At 44.7% G+C, this 25,737-nt stretch overlaps 1 protein-coding gene across 1 annotated transcript in view; it reads left to right on the forward strand.

Moving 5' to 3' along the window:
- The window catches only part of LOC149362302 (uncharacterized), a 61,463-nt gene extending 36,724 nt beyond the window's left edge, over window positions 1–24,739 (forward strand). Inside the window, exon 2 of the mRNA XM_089572983.1 lies at window positions 24,366–24,739. The gene's annotated coding sequence lies outside the window, so the exon portion shown is untranslated. The remainder of the gene's footprint in view (window positions 1–24,365) is intronic.
- Window positions 24,740–25,737: the final 998 nt, after the last annotated feature.

Raw genomic sequence — 25,737 nt, forward strand, 5'->3', positions numbered from 1 at the left:
GACTCCATGGTGGGTGGCTGGCACCATGACCGAAAAACCTCAATTTTTTATGGCTCCCCCCCTTTCAAAACCTGATCGCTCTCTTAAAAGAATGCGGAACGAGGCAGCAGACTTTTTTTCGAAAAAGAAACCTACATTCACAAAGTTTCATGTGACACATAGCAACAGTGACGAAAAGCAAGCTCGAATAATATCCCCATTCCTTGTAACCAAATGTTTAACAGATACCTTAGGGCCTGGCTATAAGGTATCAAAAATGGCCAGCGGCGACCTACTTCTTGAACTACGCGAGAGCATCCAGTGCTCAAAACTCTCAAACATCGATTCCATAGGGGACATCTCTGTCTCCGTAACTCCCCACCGATCCCTCAACACAGTCAAAGGCGTAATCTCAGAGGCTGACTTCATCCATCTAACAGAAACCGAAATGCTTGAAGGACTTTCCGATCAAAATGTAATTGAAGTGCACAGAATCAAAATCCGTAAAGACAACAAAGAAATAGACACCAAACACATGGTCCTCACGTTTAACACCAGCAGTTTGCCCGAAACGATCGATGTTGGATACCTGAAAATCACCGTAAGGCATTACATACCCAATCCCCGTCGCTGTTTCAATTGCCAGAAGTTTGGCCATGGCTCACAGAGCTGCCGCGGCCGCAAAACCTGCGCGAAATGCGCATCAAAGGACCACCCTTCTGAGGAATGCGACGCAGCACTACGCTGCGCAAACTGCGAAGGCGACCACGCTGCGTACTCCAGGGCGTGTCCGTCCTGGAAAAAGGAAAAAGAAATCATCACCATTAAGACCAAAGAAAACATTTCATTCAAAGAAGCGAGGAGGCGTTTTGCGCTTACCAACACATTCTCCTTCACAGCGAAACCTAACTTCGCTGATGTGGTGCGCGGGGGCGTAGCACCACACAGCACTCCGGCACCTGCCGAGGTTAGTTCTACTGCGCCGGTGGCAGGGCCACCCACGCCCCAGGCAGGGACAGCGAAGGCTGCTCTGCCAACTCCAAGCCAGGGAGTGCCGGCCCATGGGTCGACATCCCGCAGGACTTCCCCCCGTCGGGGGAGGCCTGACACTCACCCACCCGCGGCTTCCCCGCGGTCGTCCAGCACATCTTGCGAGGTAATGGACCAAACTCCCAGCCCGCCTGCTTTACAGCGGCGGAACAGCTCCCTTGAGCGGAAAAAAGACAAGACCGTCATAACGGCCCCAGAAAATAAGTAAACTCTCAATCACTCCTATCCCAAACATAAATATGGCTTTTCTGGTTCAGTGGAACTGTAGAGGAATGTTGAGGAACTACAGTGACATAAAAGATATTCTAGGGTCAATCTCGCCCGTAGCTTTATGTCTTCAGGAGACCAATCTTGGTCCACAACATGCAAATATCCTGAAACACTATAAAACTTTTAGACGCGATCGTGAGCAGGCAAATAGACTCTCTGGAGGCGTCGCGATTGTCGTGCACAGCGGCGTCCCTGCTCGAGAAATCACACTCAAAACAAAGCTTGAAGCTGTTGCGGTCAGTGTTGTCAGCCATAAAACAATTTCTATCTGTTCTGTATATATTCCTCCACATTTTACATTAACAGTCCACGATTTACAAGAACTTGTCAATGAACTTCCAGAACCGTATCTAGTAGTTGGGGACTTTAACGCTCACTCCCCTTTTTGGGGAAGTGAGCACCGTGACTCTAGGGGTCAAATAATTGAAGATTTTATCCTCACAAATAATGTATGTCTTTTAAATACAGAAAAAGGCACATACTGCTCGCCTACCTCAGGGAAAATGACCTTTTTAGATTTGTCGTTTAGTTCACCTTCTGTTTTTAATGAGTTTAACTGGGACGTCATTAACAATCCATATTGCAGCGATCACCTCCCTGTACTAATCACTTTAACATCCCCACCGGAAATAATCCCCACAAGGCCACGTCGCTGGAAGCTCCACCTCGCCGACTGGTCACTTTTTAGAGCAAAGGCAACTTTAGAAAATATAGTTTTAGAAAATCTTATTATCGACCAGATAAACGAAAAGTTTACTAATTGTATCATAACTGCCGCACTCACAGCTATTCCTCAGTCGTCAGGAGTGACGCGACAAAACCATAAAGTATGGTGGACAAAAGAATGTAAACAAGCTAAAAAACAACAAAACAGAGCTTGGGGTAAATTCCGTAGGTATCTGACACATGAAAATCTCTTAATTTTTAAAAAGGCAAAAGCTAAAGCTCGGTACGTCCGTCGCAGTGCCGAGAAAGCTTCATGGCAGAATTATGTTTCATCTATCAACAGTCAGATCCCATCTAAAAAAATGTGGGAGCAGGTTCGAAAATTAAACGGTAGCTTTTCACCATTCACAATTCCGCTTTTAACAACACCTGGCACACAAACAAGCATAGAGGAACAGGCAGACATATTGGGGGAACACTTCACTGCAGTTTCAAGTTCATCACACTACACGCAGTCCTTTTTAAAATACAAAAATACAGCTGAAAAACAGCGGCTGCCAACAACTGGAGGTGCAAATGAAAAATACAATAGTCTAATTACCCGCCAAGAAATCAACAGAGTACTGTCTGCCGGAAAAAAAAACTGCTCCAGGACCCGACCATATACATTATGAAATGCTTGCACATCTTTCTGAGCCTGCCATAGAAGCACTTTTGAGATTCTTCAACACAGTTTGGATGTCAGGGAAAATACCTGCAGCCTGGAAGAAAGCTATTATTGTACCGTTTCTTAAACCTAGTAAACCCCCAACCTCTCCTAGCAGTTATAGACCCATATAGCCTTAACCAGTTGCCTCGCCAAATCCTTCGAAAGTGTCCTAAATATAAGACTAACCTTTGTTCTTCAATCCTGTGAACTGCTTGATATCCATCAGTGTGGATTTAAAAAAGGATGCTCCACTACAGATCACTTAGTCCGCCTTGAAAATACTGTCAGAGAAGCTTTTATACACAAACAACACTGTCTTAGCGTCTTTTTTGATTTAGAAAAAGCATAGGATACAACCTGGAGGTTCGGGATTCTCCAGGACTTAGCTGAGCTCGGCATCCGTGGCAGAATGCTCAACTCCATTAAAGACTTTTTGTCTAACCGCTCATTTAATGTCCGCCTAGGCTCGACCCTTTCGAGGGACTTCATTCAGGAAAATGGAGTTCCTCAAGGGTGCATTTTAAGCACATCTCTCTTCGTTGTAAAAATGAATTCTATTAGAAAAATAATCCCAAGGTCCATTATGTATTCAATGTATATTGATGATCTTCAGATAGCATGTACATCTTCCAATATATCCACATGCGAACGACAAGTACAGCTTACAATCAACAAAATGGCAACATGGGCTGACAAGAATGGTTTCCAGTTCTCAACACAGAAAACAGTGGCCTTACTTTTTTCACTCAAACGAGGCTTGCACACAAATCCAACATTACACCTCAACCAAACCGAGCTGCCTTTCAAAAACGAACACAAATTTCTAGGCGTCACCTTCGACAAAAAACTTACTTTCCTGCCTCACATAAACGCACTGAAAAAGAAGGCGTCGCTAGCACTGAACATACTGAAAGTCCTATCACGCAAACACTGGGGTTCTGATCGGGTATGTCTTCTACACATTTATCGCTCTGTAGTACGTTCCGTTTTAGATTATGGTTGCATAGTGTATGGATCAGCAAGGCCATCGTACTTGAAGCGACTGGATCCTGTGCACAATTCTGGATTGCGCCTTTCAACTGGTGCATACAGGACGTCACCCATAAATAGCCTGTACGTCGAAACCAATGAACCACCACTTGCAGACAGACGAACAATGCTCACATGCTCATACATTTTAAAGATCCGTTCCCAGCCTAAACACATCTGTTACCCACTCGTTACAAAGTGCCCATTCCGAACACTATTTACCAACAAACCTCTAGCAATCAGACCACTTCTTCTCCGCTTTGAAGAGAAATGCCAAGAACTAGACATAATAAACGTATTACCTAATATTGCCCGCAAACCTGATCCACTCCCGCCTTGGTACTGCCTACCATCTGTGTGCGACTTCACATTAACACAATTTCAGAAAAAAACATACTCCACATGAACAGATATTACAAGAATATTTAGCACTCAACGAAAAATACGGAGAATACGAAGCATTTTATACCGATGGATCAAAATCGGCGCACTACGTGGGAAGTGCTGTAGTTCAGAATAATTGGGAAAAAATAGTACGGCTACCTGAGTGTACATCCATTTTCACCGCCGAGTGTTACGCAGTCTTGGTGGCTGTAGAAAAAATAATAAATGAGAACATTCAGAACAGTATCATTTACACTGATTCTCTGAGCATACTAACCTCACTTCACCATAGCAATGCAGTGACACCACTAATCGGGGATATCATACATAACATAACAAGCGCGATAATACAGGGACAAGACATAAAATTTTGCTGGGTTCCCAGCCACATTGGAATCGCTGGCAATGAGAAAGCAGATGAATGTGCTGGAAAAGCTCGGAACAAAGAAATAAAGAAAGTGAACATCCCCTACAATGATTGTATGAAGTTGGTACAGTGCAAGCTAAGAAATAAATGGCAGTCGCAATGGAATATTGAAAGAAATAATAAGTTACATTTAGTAAAACCGATCCTAGGCGAATGGAAATCATGCTCACACCAAAAACGATTCATCGAAGTTATTTTATGCCGTCTCCGTATTGGACACACACCTCACACAAAACTTCCTACTTACAAAAGAAGACAAACCTGTTTGTGAAAAGTGCGGAGATGAACTAACAGTAACCCACATATTATTCTCATGTACGGAACTTGAATCTATAAGGAAAAAACATTTTACTACCTTTTACAAAGAACAGATTCCTTTTCATCCAGCATTGATTTTAGGCAAAGATGCACTTGTCAGTATACCCTGTGTTTTTAGCTTTTTAAGGGAAGCCAGTATTCTTCACAAACTCTAATTTACTCACCCTGTGCTTCACTACATACAGTTATACACCTCAGCCACTTTCTAAATCGTGAGAGGGAGGCTGAGGTCTTTATCTGAGCTGTTGGGAGCCTCGAAATCCTTGCCGAGCCAAGGATGTCTGCGGAGGCGACCCAACCTTTAAAAGTTTCTGCTATCAGACATTTTTAAAATTCTTGTCTTTCATCAGCTAGTTAGTAAAAATAACTTTTAGGCCCTTTACACCACCGTTTTTATCCACTTTGTTTTCAAACTCTGCCCAAGCCAATTTTTCCATACCTTGTTCTTGGCGCATGATAGCCTTAGCTGCTTATGCGCCAATAAATTCAACACAACACAATCTTTGTTAGCCTCCACGTTTCTGCCCCATAGGTGAGTACCGGTAGGATACAGCTGTTGTATACTTTTCTCTTGTTGTATACGGCATAAAGTTAGGTGTGCGGATGAGATTAAGAAGTTTTGCGGGGATACAGTGGCGGCAACTGACAAAGGACAGGGTTAATTGGAGAGACATGGGAGAGGCCTTTGCCCTGCAGTGGGTGTAGTCAGGCTGATGATGATGATTATGATGAAACATTACTATGCTCCTAAGGTGGTTGTTTGTAGAGCTGTGAAGGCGGCGCTGGTCTGAGCCAATATGAACACAGTGCGCTGCTAAATGTGTTCCTCCGCTACTCTCACCCCGCGAATGGTGGCGCAGTGTCTGGGAAAGAGAGAGCAACGTCGTCCAGCTGCTGCCAGTTGGCGACTCGGCCGACTCGGCGAACGCCATGTTTACGAATGGCGACGAATCACATCAGAGCAAGCCTCCGCAGTGCTGTGTTCGTGCTAACTTTATCTGCTAATTCAACCAGTGAATGAAACACTCGCTGTAATTTCAAAACATCATCCCGAGCTACCTTTTCCATTAACGCAATATTTGGTGGGAAAATAGTCACGATACCGCTCAGATATTCCAGGGATTATTTGCTGCTTTGCTTGGCCCCGATTGGACGAAAAAGCTGTACTTTTTATAGTACTGCATGTAACGTGTGAGATTAATAATACGTTGTCGTTCTGGGATGATTCAGTATCGTTAGAGGTTTCTACGCGGAAATGTGAGTAATTGTTTTACATCGCTTCCGTTTCATTCGTACTTTGGTTTTGGTTTCAAATTCCGCGAATACTAAACGCAACGACATATAGAGGGTAGATAGTGTTTTTGATAACGTCAACAGTTGCATAATGTTTACATAATCATGTAGCTGAGCCTGATTTGTAGAGGAAGTCAAATTCTACCGGATAGGGCAGTTCAAGGATTCACGAGACATGTTTACGCGGCGTGGAAGCGACGCCATGACGGCCAACACATGTGCAGACTTAGTCAGTTTTCCCGTATGAGCAGTGACCACGTGTGCACAGAAGGACACCGAAACGGTCGAGAGCAAACGAATTGTAAAAGACAGACATATTAATAGCAGCGAGGCTTAACTAAGGTCGGTGTCCCACGGACACTTGAGCCTGATCGAGTCGACTAGGATACGGTGTTACTATTGCGACCATGGTTTGAGTCTCGATCGTATCCGATCTTTTCCGACACTGAGGCATCCTAATCAAGTTTTGTTTTTTTCCAGTTATTCTTCATTGACTGAAGCGACGCCAGCCCCCGTGTTCTCTCTTCGTTTTTGGCTCAGGGCCGGTGACATCGGACGCGTGAAATCTCTTAAATCTTTGACGGAGTGCGGGTAAAACAGAGATGGAGCCCATCGTCGTATTTTAATTACCTGCCGAAGCCGCTTCTTGAAGGACGACCAAGGTTTTTTTATCCTGATCGAGGAGCTGCTGGCGCAACTCTTAGTTTTAAGAGAAAATTTAAATGAAAGCTAATTAAAGATCAAGCATCTTGCCTGGGCATAGTGCAAAAATTACTCGGTTATAATTGGGTCTGAAGTGTCTAATTTTATTTAACTTGATTACATGGACACATTCGTTTGCTACGACTTGCGCCATTACGTCTAAAGTACGGGGGCAAGCACGTAGCAGGACACCTCTCCGATCAGCACAAAAACTGTCATATATCGAAATTTAGCGGAACTTTTTGAAGCGGAACTTAAGGCTTTAAATATGGCTTCTGAACAGCTTATCGCATCCTGATATTAGAAGTGCGCATTCTGTTTTCAAAGTAATTTTCTTTGGGCCAGAAAAAGGCGGACAAACAATATACAGTTGGTGCCGTCGCAGGCCGACTTCGCAAGTAAAGTACCCGTGTGGACACGGAGTTTCTCACGCAGATGGTATGGTATACATATACCGCCGCATATTACCGCCATATACGCTATACCGCCCTGTGTGGTTACCTCCCTCTGTCCTTCACTTAAAAACAGCGGCAACCAGACCCTCTCGGTGTGGACGTTACAAATAATGGGGTTGGAAGGAAATTTTTAGTTGCATTTTTCTCAAACATAAATGGGGTTTTCTCCTCTCAGACACACGCTAACATTCTCAGAAAGAGTTGGGGAATAAATTTTTACTCTGGAGAATTATTGGATGGAGTAGTATTCAGAGCCCCCTTCAAGAATCCCATTTGTGCGAAAATTAAAGATTCAGTCTACTGCATTTTATCAGCCGTATTTTCCTTGCGGCAGCCGAAATTTCCTAGCTCAACGAAATTTGCATGCCCCGCTATGCTCCTGCAAAACACTGTAGAGCATTTTGAAGTCTAAATTTTTTACTTGGGAGCGTTCCTTTGTGTACGGTAGCCAGCATCTTTCAACCATAACACTAGAGGCGCGAAAGAGACGGTGCAACCCCACCGTCAAGGTGATGAGACCAGCGTAGCAACTCAGGTACAAAACTAGTCGTTAATTTATAGTTCAGATCTATAGCGTGGTTCCAAGAGGGTATCGCTAAAACAAGACTGGCGGTATATGTCACAGATGCCATTTATCGGTTGCAGATATATTCCAATGGCAGTGCCGCTCTAACCATAATGGCAGTCTGCCTTTTCAATATGTTTTAAAAGGTCATAAAAAATAGTCAAACCTTAAAACACAAGGTCACTTATTTAAAAAAAGGATATAAAATTATAAAAGCGCCTGAAGCTTCTTCACTCGAAGCAACTTATCTCTACCGTGCTCTGTCTTATTCATTAACTATAGTCTGTAGTATGCTTAACTTCAGGCGACCTAGCCCGCTTACCAAGAAACTCTAAAGTTTAAGCGCAGCACGAGACCATTGTTGGTCTGGCCGTATTCACTCAGCCAATTTAGACTATATTAGTAGGTACTAGCTATAGTTTGTGACCAAACTGCCAGTTCTTCACTCGTTTTTACCAGCTGAGAGCAAGCTCTACCAGAATATTCCGGCAATGTTTTTTTTTACTTGTTTCCGTCAGTGGACTGACTGGATTCCTTCACTGCGCCCTACCTCACTGCGCCAAAAGTGGATTAATTCATTATATGCTTAATGTGAAAACATTCGGAAAATGCGTGTCATAAAAACTGTTCGCCCCGCAGTCCGTGACTTGTCATGTCCGTGTAACTTCCAAGAAATTCCAGAACTCCACAGTTCGCAGATCTTCCTCTCATTTTCGCGACACCTCTGGGCGTTTCAGTGCCGAAATGACGTTTTCATTAACCGTGAAATCCATTGTTTACGGCAGTTTACGTGACAGAGCGTTGTGAACAGTCGGTGTTCGCAGCCACCGATAGCTCGTGGCGTGTTGTGTTTACCGTGAAATAGGAGCCCGTGGAGCCTGTAACTTTATCTAAACTTCTTCATACCTATTTAAATGCTGCAGATTTGGTATCACTTATGTCTTTTCAGTACCATATGCGGTTCTCGCGACTAGAAAAGGCGAATGCAAGAATGATGAACAAGGTAGCAATCGGTAAATTTTCTCTTCGGGCTCCTTCGGAACAAATCAATGGCAACGTCTGCTAACTTGCTTTTGACAAATTTGGCGACTCGTATATTGCACGCGTGTCTCAAAAATCTCTCAAGTCCGTATTCGCGGCGTTCATTCCCAGAAAGCCTCAAAGGCGAGGAACGTTGTGCGATTTGAAAAATAAACCTTTCCTGCCTTGATGCCGTTTACGTCGTTCATTAGTTATGCTCAAGAGGCCAACGTTTTTCACTATATTGGCCTTGTATTGGTTGTGACGGCGGTAGGAGTTTTGCGCCTTCAGCGTTCACTGGAGCTGTAGTCAACGCACTCTTCTTGTTCTGCAGTCATTAAGAAAAGTCTTTTCTGAAATATTTGTTGAATGCCAGTATTGATGCACTTTTGTTATTCCTTTTGTCGATCCATTCCATTCTGTCAGTTGCCCATTACACAAAAGTGTACGTACTGGCGTTATCTTCCTTTCAGTCCCTTTTTTTGTCTCCCATTACAGAGCTTAGCGCGTCTCTACAATATCAGAGTAGCTGTGCGCCGTTAAAATGCAACCAAGCCAACTCCCCCACTCCACCCCAGCCCCATCGCAATGGCGGACAGCTGAACCAGCTAGCACTTTTTCGAGAAGAAAAAAAACTGGCATCCTCTTTGTCATGTGCGAAATGCGGCCTAAATGAACTTTTATAGACCCCCTTTAAAGTGCACATAACGGACGCTGCAGAATGGGGGTTTATTTACCCTTTGTACGCATGCTTGTCGGTTACCAAAACCGAGAAGCGTAAAAAAAAACATGATTTCTTTAATTGTAAATTCTGGAGTTTAACGTTCCGAAACGATATATGGGCTATGAGGGACGCTGCAGTGGGGTGTCCTCTGGTTTAATTGAGACGACCTGATGTTAACATGCGCGGAAATAGTACCAGCAGAAGGGAGTTTTTGTATTTAGGCTCCATGAAAGCGCGGCCGCCGTGGCCGGGATTGAACCTGCAACCTTGAGACCAGTAGCCGAAAGCCAAAGCTAATGGAACACCGCGGAGGGTTCTTTGATTTAATATACCTATTAATAAAACAGTAACCGAACATTCCGTCCCGATCCACTGGCACTAAAAAGGCGCACACATGCATTTCTATTTATTAGAATTCACTTTCACTTTCAAATTGGAAAATATCTTCAATTTTTTTCTGTAAAAGCCGTAGTGCAGGCTCTGTGCTAGGGACATCTTTTATTTATTTATTTATTTTCAATACAATCTGTGATGAGGCCTTCTCGTCCAAGGTGTCTGAACGTTTAAAGAACCAAATGGCTAGACATACAGAAAAGTGTATATTTGATTAGAACGGGTCATCCTCTTAGGGGCTGTTTTCATTGTTTGCCTTAGTAGAAATGTTTCATATCCCCGGGGTTTCTTTCCAGCCGTCCTAAATAAAAGGTAGGATTCTTACTGTGATTTAAGTCACCTATTCGGCGCCCACTTCACTTCCTACTCGAGCACGTCGTCTACTCCATCCATGCCAACTTGGATAACATTGTGTCCAATATTTCTTTCTTTCTTTCCTTCTTTCTTTCTTTCCTTCTTTCTTTCTTCCTTTCTTTCTTTCTTTCTTTCTTTCTTCCTTTCTTTCTTTCTTTCTTTCTTTCTCTCTTTCTCTCTTTCCTTCTTCCTTTCTTTCTCTCTTTCCTTCTTTCTTTCTTTCTTGCTTTCTTTCTTGCTTTCTTTCTTGCTTTCTTTCTTGCTTTCTTTCTTTCTTGCTTTCTTTCTTTCTCTTTCTTTCTTTCTCTTTCTTTCCTTCTCTCCTTCTTTTTTTCTCTTTCTTTCCTTCTCTCTTTCTTTCTTCCTTTCTTTCTTCCTTTCCTTCTCTCTTTCTTTCTTTCTTTCTTTCTTCCTTTCCTTCTTTCTTTCTTTCTTTCTTTCTTTCTTTCTTGCTTTCTCTCTTTCCTTCTTCCTTTCTTTCTCTCTTTCCTTCTTTCTTTCTTGCTTTCTTTCTTGCTTTCTTTCTTGCTTTCTTTCTTGCTTTCTTTCTTTCTTGCTTTCTTTCTTTCTCTTTCTTTCCTTCTCTCTTTCTTTCTTTCTCTTTCTTTCCTTCTCTCCTTCTTTTTTTCTCTTTCTTTCCTTCTCTCTTTCTTTCTTCCTTTCTTTCTTCCTTTCCTTCTCTCTTTCTTTCTTTCTTTCTTTCTTCCTTTCCTTCTTTCTTTCTTTCTTTCCTTCTTCCTTTCTTTCTCTCTTTCCTTCTTTCTTTCTTTCTCTCTTTCCTTCTTTCTTTCTTTCTTGCTTTCTTTCTTGCTTTCTTTCTTGCTTTCTTTCTTGCTTTCTTTCTTTCTCTCTCTCTTTCCTTCTTCCTTTCTTTCTCTCTTTCCTTCTTTCTTTCTTTCTTGCTTTCTTTCTTGCTTTCTTTCTTGCTTTCTTTCTTGCTTTCTTTCTTTCTTGCTTTCTTTCTTTCTCTTTCTTTCCTTCTCTCTTTCTTTCTTTCTCTTTCTTTCCTTCTCTCCTTCTTTTTTTCTCTTTCTTTCCTTCTCTCTTTCTTTCTTCCTTTCTTTCTTCCTTTCCTTCTCTCTTTCTTTCTTTCTTTCTTCCTTTCCTTCTTTCTTTCTTTCTTTCTTTCTTTCTTTCTTGCTTTCTCTCTTTCCTTCTTCCTTTCTTTCCTTCTTTCTTTCTTTCTTGCTTTCTTTCTTGCTTTCTTTCTTGCTTTCTTTCTTGCTTTCTTTCTTTCTTGCTTTCTTTCTTTCTCTTTCTTTCGTTCTCTCTTTCTTTCTTTCTCTTTCTTTCCTTCTCTCCTTCTTTTTTTCTCTTTCTTTCCTTCTCTCTTTCTTTCTTCCTTTCTTTCTTCCTTTCCTTCTCTCTTTCCTTCTTCCTTTCTTTCTCTCTTTCCTTCTTTCTTTCTTTCTTTCTTTCTTTCTTGCTTTCTTTCTTGCTTTCTTTCTTGCTTTCTTTCTTTCTTGCTTTCTTTCTTTCTCTTTCTTTCCTTCTCTCTTTCTTTCTTTCTCTTTCTTTCCTTCTCTCCTTCTTTTTTTCTCTTTCTTTCCTTCTCTCTTTCTTTCTTCCTTTCTTTCTTCCTTTCCTTCTCTCTTTCTTTCTTTCTTTCATTCTTTCCTTCTCTCTTTCTCTCTTTCTTTCTTTCTGCTTTATTCCTTCTTTCTTTCATTAGCTCGGCCCAATGATTGCTTCAAATTATCGATCCTTGAGTGCCGCACGACAGACAACAGACAAGTCAAGCAAGGCAGTATAAAATGAGCGAGATATTTGACCGACAGTTTTTTCACAAATATGATTGCAAGCACACTTGACATTACGCAGCCCCGCTTGTAACTCAATAGAGTTAGAGTTTTTCAATTCCGCAACTACAGCCTTTTCTAAAAACCAATCCTGTCGGGCCCACAAGGTTTGCAGTATCCCGATACACAAGGAGCTTGATCAAGGCTCCGTAGAACTAAGGACGCTGAAGTTTGTACTGTAGATATTTTGGGCAATCAGGGTGCCATAAGTGTCTTGTACAACGCGTGAAAATGGAAACTGTAGGCCAAATCCTTTTTGCCAGAGGCTGTACTGTGAGTGTGTTCGTGCTTTTCTTCTTCCAGGTAAAACACACACACTTCCGAAAAGAAACGACATTTATAAGAAGGCAGCGCCTCTCAGCTGAACTGCGTGACAGGTGTTACGTCTGAAGAGACGGGTCTGCAGAAGCAAAAATGAATACTTACAGCAGCAGTTCTCGAAAGCAACCTCAGTATATAAAAGAAACGCGGCCTCGATTGAAGCCGCGCTCATGGCTGGGGAGAAACACGAGGTTTATGGGAGTCGCTTTGCGAGCGAAATGTAATACTCATGTCACGCGAACAGTTTCGATTGGACTATTGAGTCGAGGGCGTTCTAAATTCTCGCTCGCTGTCGAAATCGAAGGTGTCGTGCCGTTGCTAAACTGCAAACGCAATCGCTAACCGGAGGTTGCATAATCTCACACCAAGCGCTTGTGGCACTTCCGTCAGTAACTATGCTTGCGAACGCATTGAAACAGTCGTCCCTGAAGCTTAACCCTGTACATGTTAAAAAATATCCTGTTCATGTTCTAAGGGTCTTTCAGTCTCTTTTTAAATCGAAGGTGTAGTTTCGGACATGCTGCAGCAGCAAACCTGAATTTTTCAGCGATGAGTTCTGGTGTGTTTTTTGGCAGCTGACACTTAAATGTGCTTACAGCTCTCATCCGATAAGATTCTGAAGTTATCAGGTGATGTTAGCAAATTTCCTTCAAAAGGGCAGCCGGGGGTGGCGCGGGAAGATCCATTTAGAGACCAGCAGGAGAGAGAGCTTTGTTGGTCAGTGGCTGTTACCTCACTGATAATAGTCAACAAAGCACGGATGCAAGTGTGCTGGCGGCAATAGAAGAACAGGTGAATTACCCCTGCAAACGTGGTAGCTGCATCCACTAGTCATGACTCGCCACGAGCCCTAACGATGTTTTATTACGCTTTGACTCGAAATGAAGCTGATTTAAATCTCCTCAGTAATCGCGTAATCGACTGGTGGCACCACAGAAGTGGGCTGGAAGATGTGCGGCCTTTCGTTTTCGGAGCAGCCTTCGTTACACGCCCGCGCGTTCATAGGCGCTCGTGCGAGGCGGCCGGCGCCACGAGACGTGTCTAGCATGCACGTACGAGCGCACCCTGCCGGCCGCCGTCGGTGTACAGGCCTCACCGGTCGATACGGTGTGGCGCGCTCCGCTGCTGCACTGTGGAGGCTTCTGTAGCTGTTAACGCGTTCGGACAACATGTGTATGGCCGTCCAGCTGGCATGTGCTACCGAGAGCCGTCGTTAACGAAGACAATACAGCATGAAAAGCAGCAGTAGTTTGCATGTTTGCGTTAGTCTTGACTGGAAGGTTATTACGGACTCTATGACGCAATTTTCTAGCGCTAAAGGGAATGGGGAGTAAAAGACAAAAAAATACTATCTTAGCTGGGATAAGGTGTAACAAACGGACAGGGGCACTGAATGTCATCATCATCAGCCTAAGGACAAGCTGGCGCGAAAACACGACGACGCACACACAGCGACAGGCATGGCCTCTGTGGGTTCGAACTGCGCCTTCGCGCCAGTTCGCATTTTGTGCAGTTATGTATCGTTACAACCACTAGCTCGAACTAAAGTATTGCATCAGCCTAACTGCGTCCACATATTGCAGGACAAAGGCTCCACCCATGTCCCTCCATTAACCTTGTCTGGTGCCAGCTGTGGCCTTATCTTAGCCGCCCACCTACCTTTTTGTCGCTCCCAGCTACACACGGGGACATTACATGCCGCTCTGCTGACATGCAGGACATGTAAAGTGACAAGAAAAGGTTCCTGAGCGTAACGGAGCGGATTACACGAGAAGACAAACGTTGCAAGGGGCAGCTGATAGTCACTTCGTCGGAGGAGATTAGGAAGTTGGCGGGTCTATGGCGGCTGCAACTGTCACAGTGAGTAGCACGACGCCCTAGTTGTGGGAGAGGGGTGTAGGGACAAGGAGCTGACATGTGACGGAGATGCCTGCGTGAAAATTATCAGAGGGATGGCAGAGTGGGTCGGGCCAAAGCTTTAGAAGAGGCTCAAGTATCTCGTTTTTATTCTATTGTCCCTGCTTTATTTCGTGGGTTTAATGCTTTGCCGGTTTTGCTGTAAAATTGGTGCTCTTATTTCTCCATCTTTGTTCGTGTTTTGTAATCTCGAAGTGTTTTGTAATATGGAAACCCTGGAAATAGCATTTCAAGCATTGATTTCGCATCGCCTGATTCAACTTTCGGCTGATTCAACTTCACCGCCATTATGATCGCTAGCCAGCCAAAATTCAGTCTAAATTTCCAACTTGAGTACCTCGTTCAATGTTTTACCGCACTGCATGGTTTTGATTATTCCTCAATGATTATTATTTTCTGCCACCCGTTCTTCACGCTTCTTGCAAACCATCCTTACCGTCTGCCGTTCTAAACCATCGTCTTCTTTACAATGGAGGTGATCATCATGGAAACTGTAAAGCCCGTGCTGCCACGTGACGCGTCTTTCTTCGTCTTCCGTCAAGGAACCGCTCTCGGAGAATCCTGAACAGCCTCGTTACGGGCAGTTACTGCGGCAGGCAGCTCTCTGCTTCCCCTTACGTGCCACCGGTTCCTCACTATTGCGACGAGGAGGTTGGCCAGCCTTTTGAAACAGGACGCTGCGGAAGGAGAAAGGAACAACGAGGCGGTCGCTTTAAACGTATGGCGGCGGAGGAGGAGGCTCTGGGAACCCAAGAAACCATCGAGCCACCGCGCCTGGACCCGCCATGCAATCGGCAGCACCATGGTCGCCACAGCGTAATGACGGTAACGTTGACGATGGCGAGATGCCCCGCGGCGGCCGCAGGCCCGGCTCTAGAAGACACCGAGGTGGTGACAACGTTTCGACCTCGTACACGGATAACGTGGTGAACGTCCGACGGCATACCTCCGGCTACTTCGTCACACTGTGGGCTTTCTGCTTCGTGAGCATCGCCACACTGGCCGTTCCCGTCGGATTCTTCCTGCTTCCGTTCATCAGGGCGAGTTTCATTGAGAACACTGAGCACGTCTTCGTACCATCGCAGACCGCAACGTATCCGAAAAATTCGCCGCCCACGTTGACGACGACCGCCACCGCGACAACGTCGGCGCCTCCGACCACGGAGGCACCCAGGTCCACTGGCACCGGCTGTCAGAAAGAAAGTCCCGATGTTCCAGGTGCTGTTAACCTGACAGATGTGTTCGGCGAACGCTTGATTTACCCAGAAGCGGATCCCGAAGGCGGCCGTAATCAGCCCGTCTACTGCATCTACAATGTGACACGTTTTAGACGCCCTAAACGTTACTACTTTCTGCCGCCGCATCTGCCGTTTGCCCTGTGTCCAAACATAGTGTACTGGTCCTGGAGGATATCCGGTGGGATCCTTACCAGCAGAGCAAAGGAATTCGACGAACGTTATGGGCTGGCCACCATGCAGGAGGTAGCGCGCAACCAAAGCGCCAGAGTCAACGTATCCCTCGCTCTGGGCGGCTACCCCGAAGACAGCGGTGACTTTCACGCGGCCGGAAAAGACGATACTGTACGACACCGGCTGGTGCAGGAGGTGTACCAAGCATACCGCCGCTACAACCTTTCCGGCATTGTCCTGCACTGGGTGGAGAACGAGCTCGTCTGCGAGAGCACCTTCGGTGGAAGCGTGCCGCGGCTGGGCGAATTCATTGACAGCCTGAGGCTTCTGATGTCGCTCAATGAGGACAGCCCCCCGTTCAAGATTGCCGCAATAGTGGATCCCCAACAACTACAAGAAATGCAGTTTTTTCGTTTGCTTCGAACCCGCCTGAACATGACGTTCTTCAAAACGCACCAGGCGTCGCCCCCAAAGGATTTGGACGATTACTGCGCAAACTCTGCTAAACTCTTCCAGTCCAATGTTGAGCGCATCAAACCGTTCTTTCGACCGCCAATTCCTGTCCCAAATGCGCCGGAGCCCCAGAAATACGAAGGACTATGCATAAGCATGTCCTTAGCCCTGAACGCTCGGCAAGGATACCGACTCGAACATCCCGCGCCGCCGCAGCCCGTCTCCACCACTGAAGGGTACATGGCATTGTTCGAGGCGTGCGACTCACAGCTGAGCTTCAACGATGTGGTGGATAACCGTACGGGCTGCACGCTGAGGAAAACGTCCGGTCCTAACCTGAACGTCACTTTTGTGTTGGACGACCTCATTTCTCTCAAAAACAAGATGTCCAATCTTGGGAACAGAACGCAGGTGTGCGTCCTGATATACGACATCGACTTCGACAACTACAGGACCGAGTGCAGGCAGAATGTAGTCGCGTTTGGTCGATATCTAATGCTTCGGCACTTATACTGCGCCAGGGTCGACACAGTATGTTTCAACTTGACCCATTATCTTCCTTAGATTGCCTGAACACATGGCGGAACAATTTCTCGAGACTGGTTCAACCGCATGCAGCAGAGCAGTGGTATGTCACCACAGACTTCATTCTTCGTTAACTGATAATTCTTTTAACGTCCGTTGCGCGCTTTAACGTCGCTTAGGCCGTTTCTCGGCATTCTGAAGCGCCGTACCTGAAAGACAACCTGCCTGATGGAGCACCGCCATTAATGTCGTCAGTCTGGTTAAATTTGCCGTCCTTTTTTTTCCATAAAAGACGATTTTTCTTCAGATCATTGTATAATGTACAAGTGAACATAGAATGTCACTTAAATATCCATGATCCAAATTGTGTGAATGTTTTTGTTTTCTTATGGAATGAAGGGCTTATTTATCCTCAGCCATTTTTTCCTTACCAACCACACAAGCTTTCTTGAGTTGTATGAAATTGGTGCCATCGACCATCGCGATCACAGGCAGAAGTATTTAGGCGATGTCCAGAAAGGTACCGAGATGCTCTGCGTAGATAACTCAATGAAAATGAACATCATTGAACACTGTGGATGACGTACTGCAAGGCGATCACTCTTAATTTACCCGGCATGACTGGGGCCGTCCGCAGCTAAGCGCTATCGAAGATCTGACTGACGTTTGTATGGAGAGTTGCGCTGAACAGCGGGATTTATGCGCAGTAGTATTAGACACCTAGTTGGTCCATGGTTCTCTTTCTTTTTTTGCTAGCGCAATAGTCATATTTCCCTTGCAGTAGTCAGCTCAGAAAACTCAAGAGAACTAAGTACAGCTCAGAAGAAGCCTGTTCGAGCACCGCGTTTCCAGGCTTAAAGGCAATCAGAATTGAAAGCAGCTACGCACTCAGGAAGGAAAGTTAGAAAGGTGGTAATTGAGGAAAACATAACCAGGGGATAACTTCTGAACTTAGCGCTTGAAGTTGGCAAAAAGAAAGAAAAAGAATGCCGGAAGGAGCCGGAGTGAACGGCTGACAGCAGAAGGAGAGAAGAACGAAGAGTCTATAAGGCGCTACCAATAGGACCTGGTCATATTTCCCTTGCAGTAGTCAGCTAATGCCCCGCCGTGGCTATGTGCCATTAAGCCTGAGGACATCATCATCATCATCACCTGGTCTGAAAAGCAGAAACAGAGGAAAATTAAAGCAAAAGCCAAGAAGGAGGCAAAAAACCCAGAGATGAGGAATAATAAAGTGAAACGGACTGGAAGAACTAGTTTTTAAAAGTGGAAATAAATTTTGTAAAAAAAGAAAGTTATGTGTGTTTCCATACTGTGTAGGATGAGGCACAGGAATATGTGTACAAGGACAGCGCATAATGCTTTGTTCAGTGAAAGTGAAGGATAGCAGAAAAGAACTGGAAGGATAATCACACACAACAAATAAAAAGTATACCAAAAGCGGAAAAAAAGCTCAAGGCGAAAACAATAAGAAAGACAAAACCGAAAAGCAAAGTGCAAACATCCATTTTCTCTTCCCGTGAGGCTGAGAAAATTGATAGCTGTATGTCACACCGCGGCCCCCTCCACCGTGAGTACGTCTCCTACCAGGCCCGCCGTCGCACGCGACTGCCGTTGGCCCATGCGCTTGATGTGGCCGAGACCCGCCTGCATGGCGTTCGTTTTCGGCTTCGCTACACAACGACGCCGACAGCTTTGCCTCCTTCTCCGGACAAAGTCTACTGCACCGCTGTCACTGTGAAAGAGAGAAAAAAGAAACGCTGTCGACGCGCACCGAGTGAAGGGATTAACATCGCAATGAAATAATCACCTAACCGTGTGTACCTTCTTGATTACAGCTTTCGTGCAAGGGGTCTCTATGCAGTTGCACCTTACCACACAGGGAGCGAGTGGATGCCACCCCGGTATATATGTCAAGGAGATGCTGTTTTACAAGACGCCATTCAGATGCGCATTCATTGTCCGGTGTCTCGTTTGTTCCCCATTTTACTGCCCACCTTATCACGCGCTTGTGATTCTCTACCGATGTCCAAGTTTGCGTGGCGGCATCCTGGCGGTAGTAGAAAAAACCGCACTAACCGCTGTGGAGTCTGGACAGGTTAAAGGCCTAGACACGGAAGACAAGCATCGATATCTAATCTTCTTAGCCGTTCCGGTTTGCCCACCTTGGAATCTCGTAGCAAAATGCATCGCTTGAAAATGTTATTCGACATTGTCAATAATCACTCCAGAATAGACTTTCACACTTATATGCAGTATAACAGAACACGACAAACTCGGCACAAACACGATAAATCAATTGTAGTTCCCAAATGCAGAACCACTCCATACAAGCTGTCGTTCCTTCCAAGAACGATAGCTGATTGGAATGCATTACCTCGTGAACTGGTCACCTTATCGTCAGCCGAAACATTTTTATCTGCAATCAACCCCAGCCGGTCAAGTTATGGTATTTGGTTCGATTCTGGAGTGTTGCCCTTGTCGCGTGTTGTTTCGTATTTTAAAGGAAGTGTTTGTTACTCGTCTATTATTTGTGTTGTTCGGCAGAAATTTTGTTGCCTACCTGCAGGCCTTCTTTTTTTTTCGTTGTTTGCTGTTGACAAAGCACTGTGCAGTTGTATCCCCACTCCTGCCTTGGCCACCAAACGGCGGCTGGCAGTATTGAATGAAAATAAAAATAGACACGTGGAGCGTTTTTGCAGCGGAGAGTTGGCGATTATCGCCCGACGGCGCGCATTCGACGCCCGGCGTCTTAAAACAGCCCGCTCTTTGGGCAAAATCCGCCGAGTTGCGCCTCAGTGTTTCTTTCTTTATTTTTTTCTTTGAATGTTACTACGTAGCCTGTTCGAAGTAGTTGTTCGAATTAGTGAACGGTTCCTCGCGCTGAAATATGCCTGATGCAGCGAAACGTAAGTTCGAATAAGCGACAATTTCAAATCAAGTTAGTTCCATTTACCGAGATTCCATTCGACGTGGTTGCTCCGCCAGTCCTCTGTTATGTCACGCATCCTCTGCGGTCGCAATTAGCCATGACATTTGTCTGCTGAACCCAAGTTGTGGGACCCAAATAACGGTTTTTCCAGGTGCATTTTGACGGAGGCGAAGTGCAAAAATGCGCAGTGTGTGGAGCCCTCCATTGCGGCTTCCCTGTGACATTCAGCGATTAGAGGACGAACCCCACAAAGCGACTTTGTCACGGAAACGATGAACGCTCGCTGGACTGCCGCAAGCGACGCCGGCGTACGTGGGAAGAAAAAAAATCGTGTTTGCTATACTGCCGCTATAACCTGATCGTGTGCGTGTGTAATGAATTTTCTAATGGCACCTCGAGCGGCACAATTACGTACTTTGAATTCAGACTGTATTCACTGACGATTATAGTTAAGCTTACCAAGGAATTAATTGTTTTAATAACGGTGCCGCGCATGCATTGAGATATGTGCGTCTAGAGAAAAGAGTTCATGCCAACTGCGGCGCATATTGCATTCCTTTACTTTCAGTCAAAAATTGCGTGTGTTCGCTCACTCCGTCATTGATCATGTAAGAAAACGCTATCAACAGAGCCAATGTGACTCAACAAACAGCTTGTCTCAAACTACAAGTCCATTATAATTTTTCGGCTGTATTGTTGTCCGTCAGAGGTCAATATAGTAGGAGGAGGAAATTATTTTTCGAGCCAACGTCAAAGCGTATGAGTAAAGCTTCAGTAAAAGCCTTTGTTTCAAGTGAGAACCGATGTGTCGTTCGGTGGCTTTCTGGCAGTCATGGGCAGTATCGAAGATACATGTTTCTTCGATACTATCTTTCGATACATTTTGTGTATCGGTATTAGGTATCGCGTGCTGAAAACTAGAGTATCGGAGTATCGGTATCGAAAATACATTTTTGGTGTATCGTGTATTTTACGATACTCGATACAAAAAAAAAAACTGTAAAAGCGCTTGCTCAGGCGGTAGTACAAGACGGGCGGCAGCACCTTCGCTGCTTTTTAGCTAACTCCCAAGCTACCACTTCTGGATCAGCGTTTCTCGAAGTTAGGAATGGATTCACCCGCAGGTTTGACCATCTTTTGAAGATGAAACCGAGTGCAGAAGAGGCAATAGTTGCTGCTGTTCTACACCCCTATTTCAAGTTGCGGTGGTTGCCAGCAGAAATGGAAGACTTCCGCCGTCATGCTCAGAAGCTTACAGACGAAGCTGTTGTCGACTATGTCAGCACAACACAAGCCGCGCATTCTTTCGCACGCGAGGCAGTGGGATCATCGGCGCCAGCAGCATCAAATGCGTCAGCTGACGCATTCTTTTCATTTCAAGAGACAAGCGGTATAACCAGCCGTAGCTCTCAGAAGGCGTTAGTGAAGCTTCAGTTTCTCAATTATTTACAAGATCCTCGAGTTGATGTGGCTATGCTTCATTCTTATCCACTGATAAGAGGCGCCTTCGTCAAGTATAATACTGCGACGTGCTCGTCTGCTCCTGTAGAGAGGCTTTTTTCATTTGCCTCCCTTACAGCGCGCCCACATCGCGGGGCTCTTTCGGACCGGCGGTTCGAGCAAATGTTGTTACTTAAGACCTTCAAGTAAACGTAACGAATACCTTTAGCCTAATAAAAACGTTCAGCCATTTTACTTGTTATTGTTTTAATTCCAGCTTTTCAAGAATAGTTTCAGCTTCAGAAGTTTGTTATCGCAGTACGGGCAAACTAACTGTTCGGTTCGCAAGCGCACGGAGCTTGCATCATTTAGTTTGATCAAAGGCACAGGCCATCGGGTAAGTACTCTATAGTATCGAACCGAAAACAGAAAACGTTTCAGGTTTATTCATATAGCCAAGTGCTCACAGATTGGTTCGTATGAGGAACTTTGGGCTAAATGATTTTTCGCTAGGCTGCTTACGGAAGCGATCACTTCAACATATACCCGGTGTCCCAGCTAAATGTAACCAAACTTTTAAAAAAGGCGAAGTGTCCTATTCATGTAGTGAAACCAACTCAGGGTTGTTCACAGTCACGTGGCCTAGTCTTGAGTATTTTTTTCGCGCTTAAAAGTTAATTAATTAGTTCAGTTTAATTAGCTACCTTTTTAATTATTAACTTTAGGAAGAAAGTGTCAATGCAAAAGTTTTAGATCACCTCGAAAAACCGCTAGTAGTGCTGTTTCCGTCAAGTTACGATTTACGTAGCTTCATTTATTGGCCTTAAAAGAAAGTTATCACGTGACCTGCTGCTCGCTCACTTCTCTTCCCCAATGTGCACCCAAAGTCTCATCGAGGAGAGGACTTCAGAAAAAACGGATTTTATTCTTTAAGGCGCGTCTTGGCACGTTGAAGTGGCACAGTTGTCATGTGGAAGCCTTTTCTTATTGGGCGGGGTATGGTTAAAGGCCGGTAAAAAAACTACTTTACGTAAATATTACTTTGCTGCAAATGTCTCAGTAAGCTGTTTCTCGAAGCGATCTACAACTTTTCCATTGACACTTTGTTCCTGAAGTCAATAAATAAAAAGTTAGTTAATTAAGCTTAACTAAATAGTCAACCTTGAAGAATGGAAAAAATACTGCAGACTAGGTCACGCGACTCTAACAACCCTCATTAGGTTTCAGACGGCTAGGACACCCCGTGTTTTTGAAAAGCTTGGTTACATTTAGCTGGGACACCTGGTATATGGCTTTAGTGCAAATTAAAGTTCTAACAAGGCCAACTGCGCAGACAGCGGAGCTTCAACAGATCCATGCGGTCGGATTCATTTATAAGTCCTTTCAGGAAAAGTGCTCCATAGAAATACACTAAAGGTTACAGAAACCACGCGTACATTTCCAAAGTTCTCCAATTATATTACCCGACTTATTAGACAGTGATTTCAGTTATGTAAACTTCGTTAGTCGTAACATAACCTGTATTATATTTGATAATTTAGTGATGTATCGAAGTATCGAAGATACAGTATCGAGTATCTGTATCGAAAATTGATTTCGGTACTGTATCTTGTATCTGTATCAGAGATACAATTTTCAAAGGTATCGAGTATCGTATCGAAGATACTATTTTGAAGTATCTTGCCCAGCCCTGCTTTCTGGGAAAGCACTTTTCTTTATGAGAGTGCTGCCAGAAGCTATTTATACTTCGCGTTCAGGCCATCGAAGTTTTACCTTAATGGCCTCTTCGCCGAATACAGAAATGTGCTTTTATAAAACGGCTTGCGAACGCTTTCACTAACAGCAGTGTTCGGCCGCAAGCACAGTTCACAGTGGGCACATACGAGTGCTGTGTTGTGGCCTGGCGCTACGTTGGTAGGTTGTGCTTAGGTCCAGACAGACGGCAGCCGTTTAGCACGAAGTGAAGCGCCCTCTGGACGTATCATTAGCCACTCATCGAGCCTACAGCAATCAAAAGCTGGTATTACACCCCCGCCTTGAAAGAGCCTTCTCCGCAGCCTCGCCCTGAGACAAAGTTTCATAAACTTTTTTCCTCTTTCCATTTCCCATTTCGAGCAGCGGTCCGCCACACAGTTATCATAAGTACCATCGCGACGGAAAAAGCGCTAACAACGCGGCGCCTACGCGCTTCACTTCTCGAATTTCTTTTAAGGCGAAAGCCTTTAATGGCTCATACGGTCGTCCGTTAACAAAGCGTGTCACACGCGTTTGACTCGGGGAACTAAAAAAGATAGGAGAAAACCGACGCTTGCTTCAGATAGAGGAGGAAAAAATGAACCTAGAAGCTAAGTTTGATGACTGTAGATTAATTAGTTAACTAATTCTAGTCAAAAATATCGAAATTACGTCGAAATAGCGCGGACGTCGGTATAGCCACGGGAACGGTGTGACGTCACATCCACCGGAAGCCGTCCCGGCATAGTGAAAATTGTCATAGAATGGTACGAAAAACGTCGTATTTGTGTCAAATTAGATAGAAAATTGTGTAAATAAGCGTCATTAACGCTTAAGATCCCCGAAAGATGTATAATTTGGGTATCAATATAGCCACGGAACGGTGTGACAGAAGTCGTCACGCCATAGTGTCCTCGGCTTTCGCCTCTCAACACTTCATAAAGTTGCCAAAGTGTCCTCGCAATTTTTTTGTCGCGCTTTTGCCTCGGTAGTAAAAACAAAAAAGGACCTTAGAGTCGTCCTAGAAAGCCTCACGGACGACTCTAACGTCTTTTTGCTGCCAGTTAACTAAACGCGTGATGAAAATAAATGCGAACAGAGGAGCGCCTCTGCTCTGCTCTTGTTTCTTTCCGTCGCCCGTGTACGTGTAATGTCCACACGACTCTTATGAAACGCACGCCCTTTACGGAGATCAAAAGTGCAACACTTGGGGACTCTGTATGACGTCATGCTCGCCATGCGAAAATTTAACAAAAACCTAGCAGAAAGCATGCGGCGAATGTATAGATATCCGTGCACTATGGAGAGTCTCTATTTCCACAATTCTGCGTCTTACTGAACGTTTCACTATTGCGCTCTGGGACGCCAGTAATAATTTCGTTTTACGCCGGTAGTTTTATAGTCTCATAGCAAAATAAGCTTTCCACAACAAGAATAGCTGGCGTGAATGAGTGTTGCTTATGGGTGTTTTTTGTTTTCTTTTTGCTTCTGACGCAGGACCTTCGAAGGACCAGAGAGCATTGGCTGTCGAGTTTTTCGACGAATGTGCGGACCCGGACCCTTTGTAGAGAACCAGAGGGAAGCTCGAAGCCAAAGCGTCGCTCGCACTACGACTTTTACCAGTGTTCTTATATTTGATGATTTTATGTGTACATAACTAAGCTTCCATATTAGTCGTGCTTCCAGGAACAGTTTAGTGACTTGTTATTACTTTTTGTGCATTCTGTTCACTCCCTAATAACTGTGATGGTGTTGAAGAACTCTAGGTCTCGCGCTGCCTCTGGCTATTTATGACTCACTATTTAGGAGCTCTCTATACATATAGACGTACGTTGTGTACTTCGGGGCATTAAACTATTTAAAACTGCTCACTCTAGACGTGTCTTTTTCTTCCTGGTTGCAGAGTCTTCGATGCAGAATGCCGGAAGCCGTTTGAGGCTCGATGCTGTGTCGCAGCGGCAGAATTTATTGCTTGCTCTCAAAGCAAGGCCTAGCTTGTCTGTAAAGTTGCTTGAGTGAATTCCTACATAGAGACTCATGTGGGAATTCGTGCTCACTAGTGCTCGAGATCACCCGTACTCGAGATCACCCGTGCTGCCGGGAACCTTTGACGAGCAGATTGTACAAAAAACAGGTCCAGCAGCTCCGGAGAAAACTTTCGAAAAATGGCAAATTGTGAGGTATCTTTAAAGAAATTTTGAAGGAAATGGGCTATTATTCAGACATGTAGAAAAATCTTTGTTTTAAAGTGTTCCCATCGATCACACCGAACAGTTAAGACTTCCTTAGAAAAGCATTGGGGAACGCATTAAACGATAGCATGAACTTTAATAGAAAAAAACAGTGCGAGACTGCCGTCGGGTGATCTGCGGATACATTGATGGTTATAGTGAAATCATACATTGTATGAAAAAAACTGCGTTCATAGCAGTCTTCCCGCTCAAAAATTATTTTGACCAGAATTGCTGAGTATGAGTCATTGACAGCGCGGCACAAAGGAAACGTCGAACCATCCAATCCTTATTTCAGACTTCACATAATCACTTTTTCACTAATTATCGGGCTAGCCGCTTGCCGGCACATGTGTTTCGCACTTCTAAAACGTCACGCCGCAGGCCCAGGACACGAGAATCTTTGTCGAGGCAGCAGAGCGGCTGATCTCTCGGCTTGAAATTATAGGCTTAATGCGGTGCTGGTTGTTGTCAGGTAACATCGGGTAAGAATGTGCTGCAGGGATTCATATTTTGATGAAACAATTTCATATCGCTATTAATGCGCCTGGGAATGTATACGGTCTGATCAGGTCCAAAATAACATTTCCTTCGCTGAAATAGGTCAGCGAAATGTGTTGTTTTTACCAGCGTATTGT

This window comes from Amblyomma mixtum, chromosome 2 (assembly GCF_055824585.1).
Source record: "Amblyomma mixtum isolate Tamu chromosome 2, ASM5582458v1, whole genome shotgun sequence".
Lineage (NCBI taxonomy): Eukaryota > Metazoa > Arthropoda > Arachnida > Ixodida > Ixodidae > Amblyomma > Amblyomma mixtum.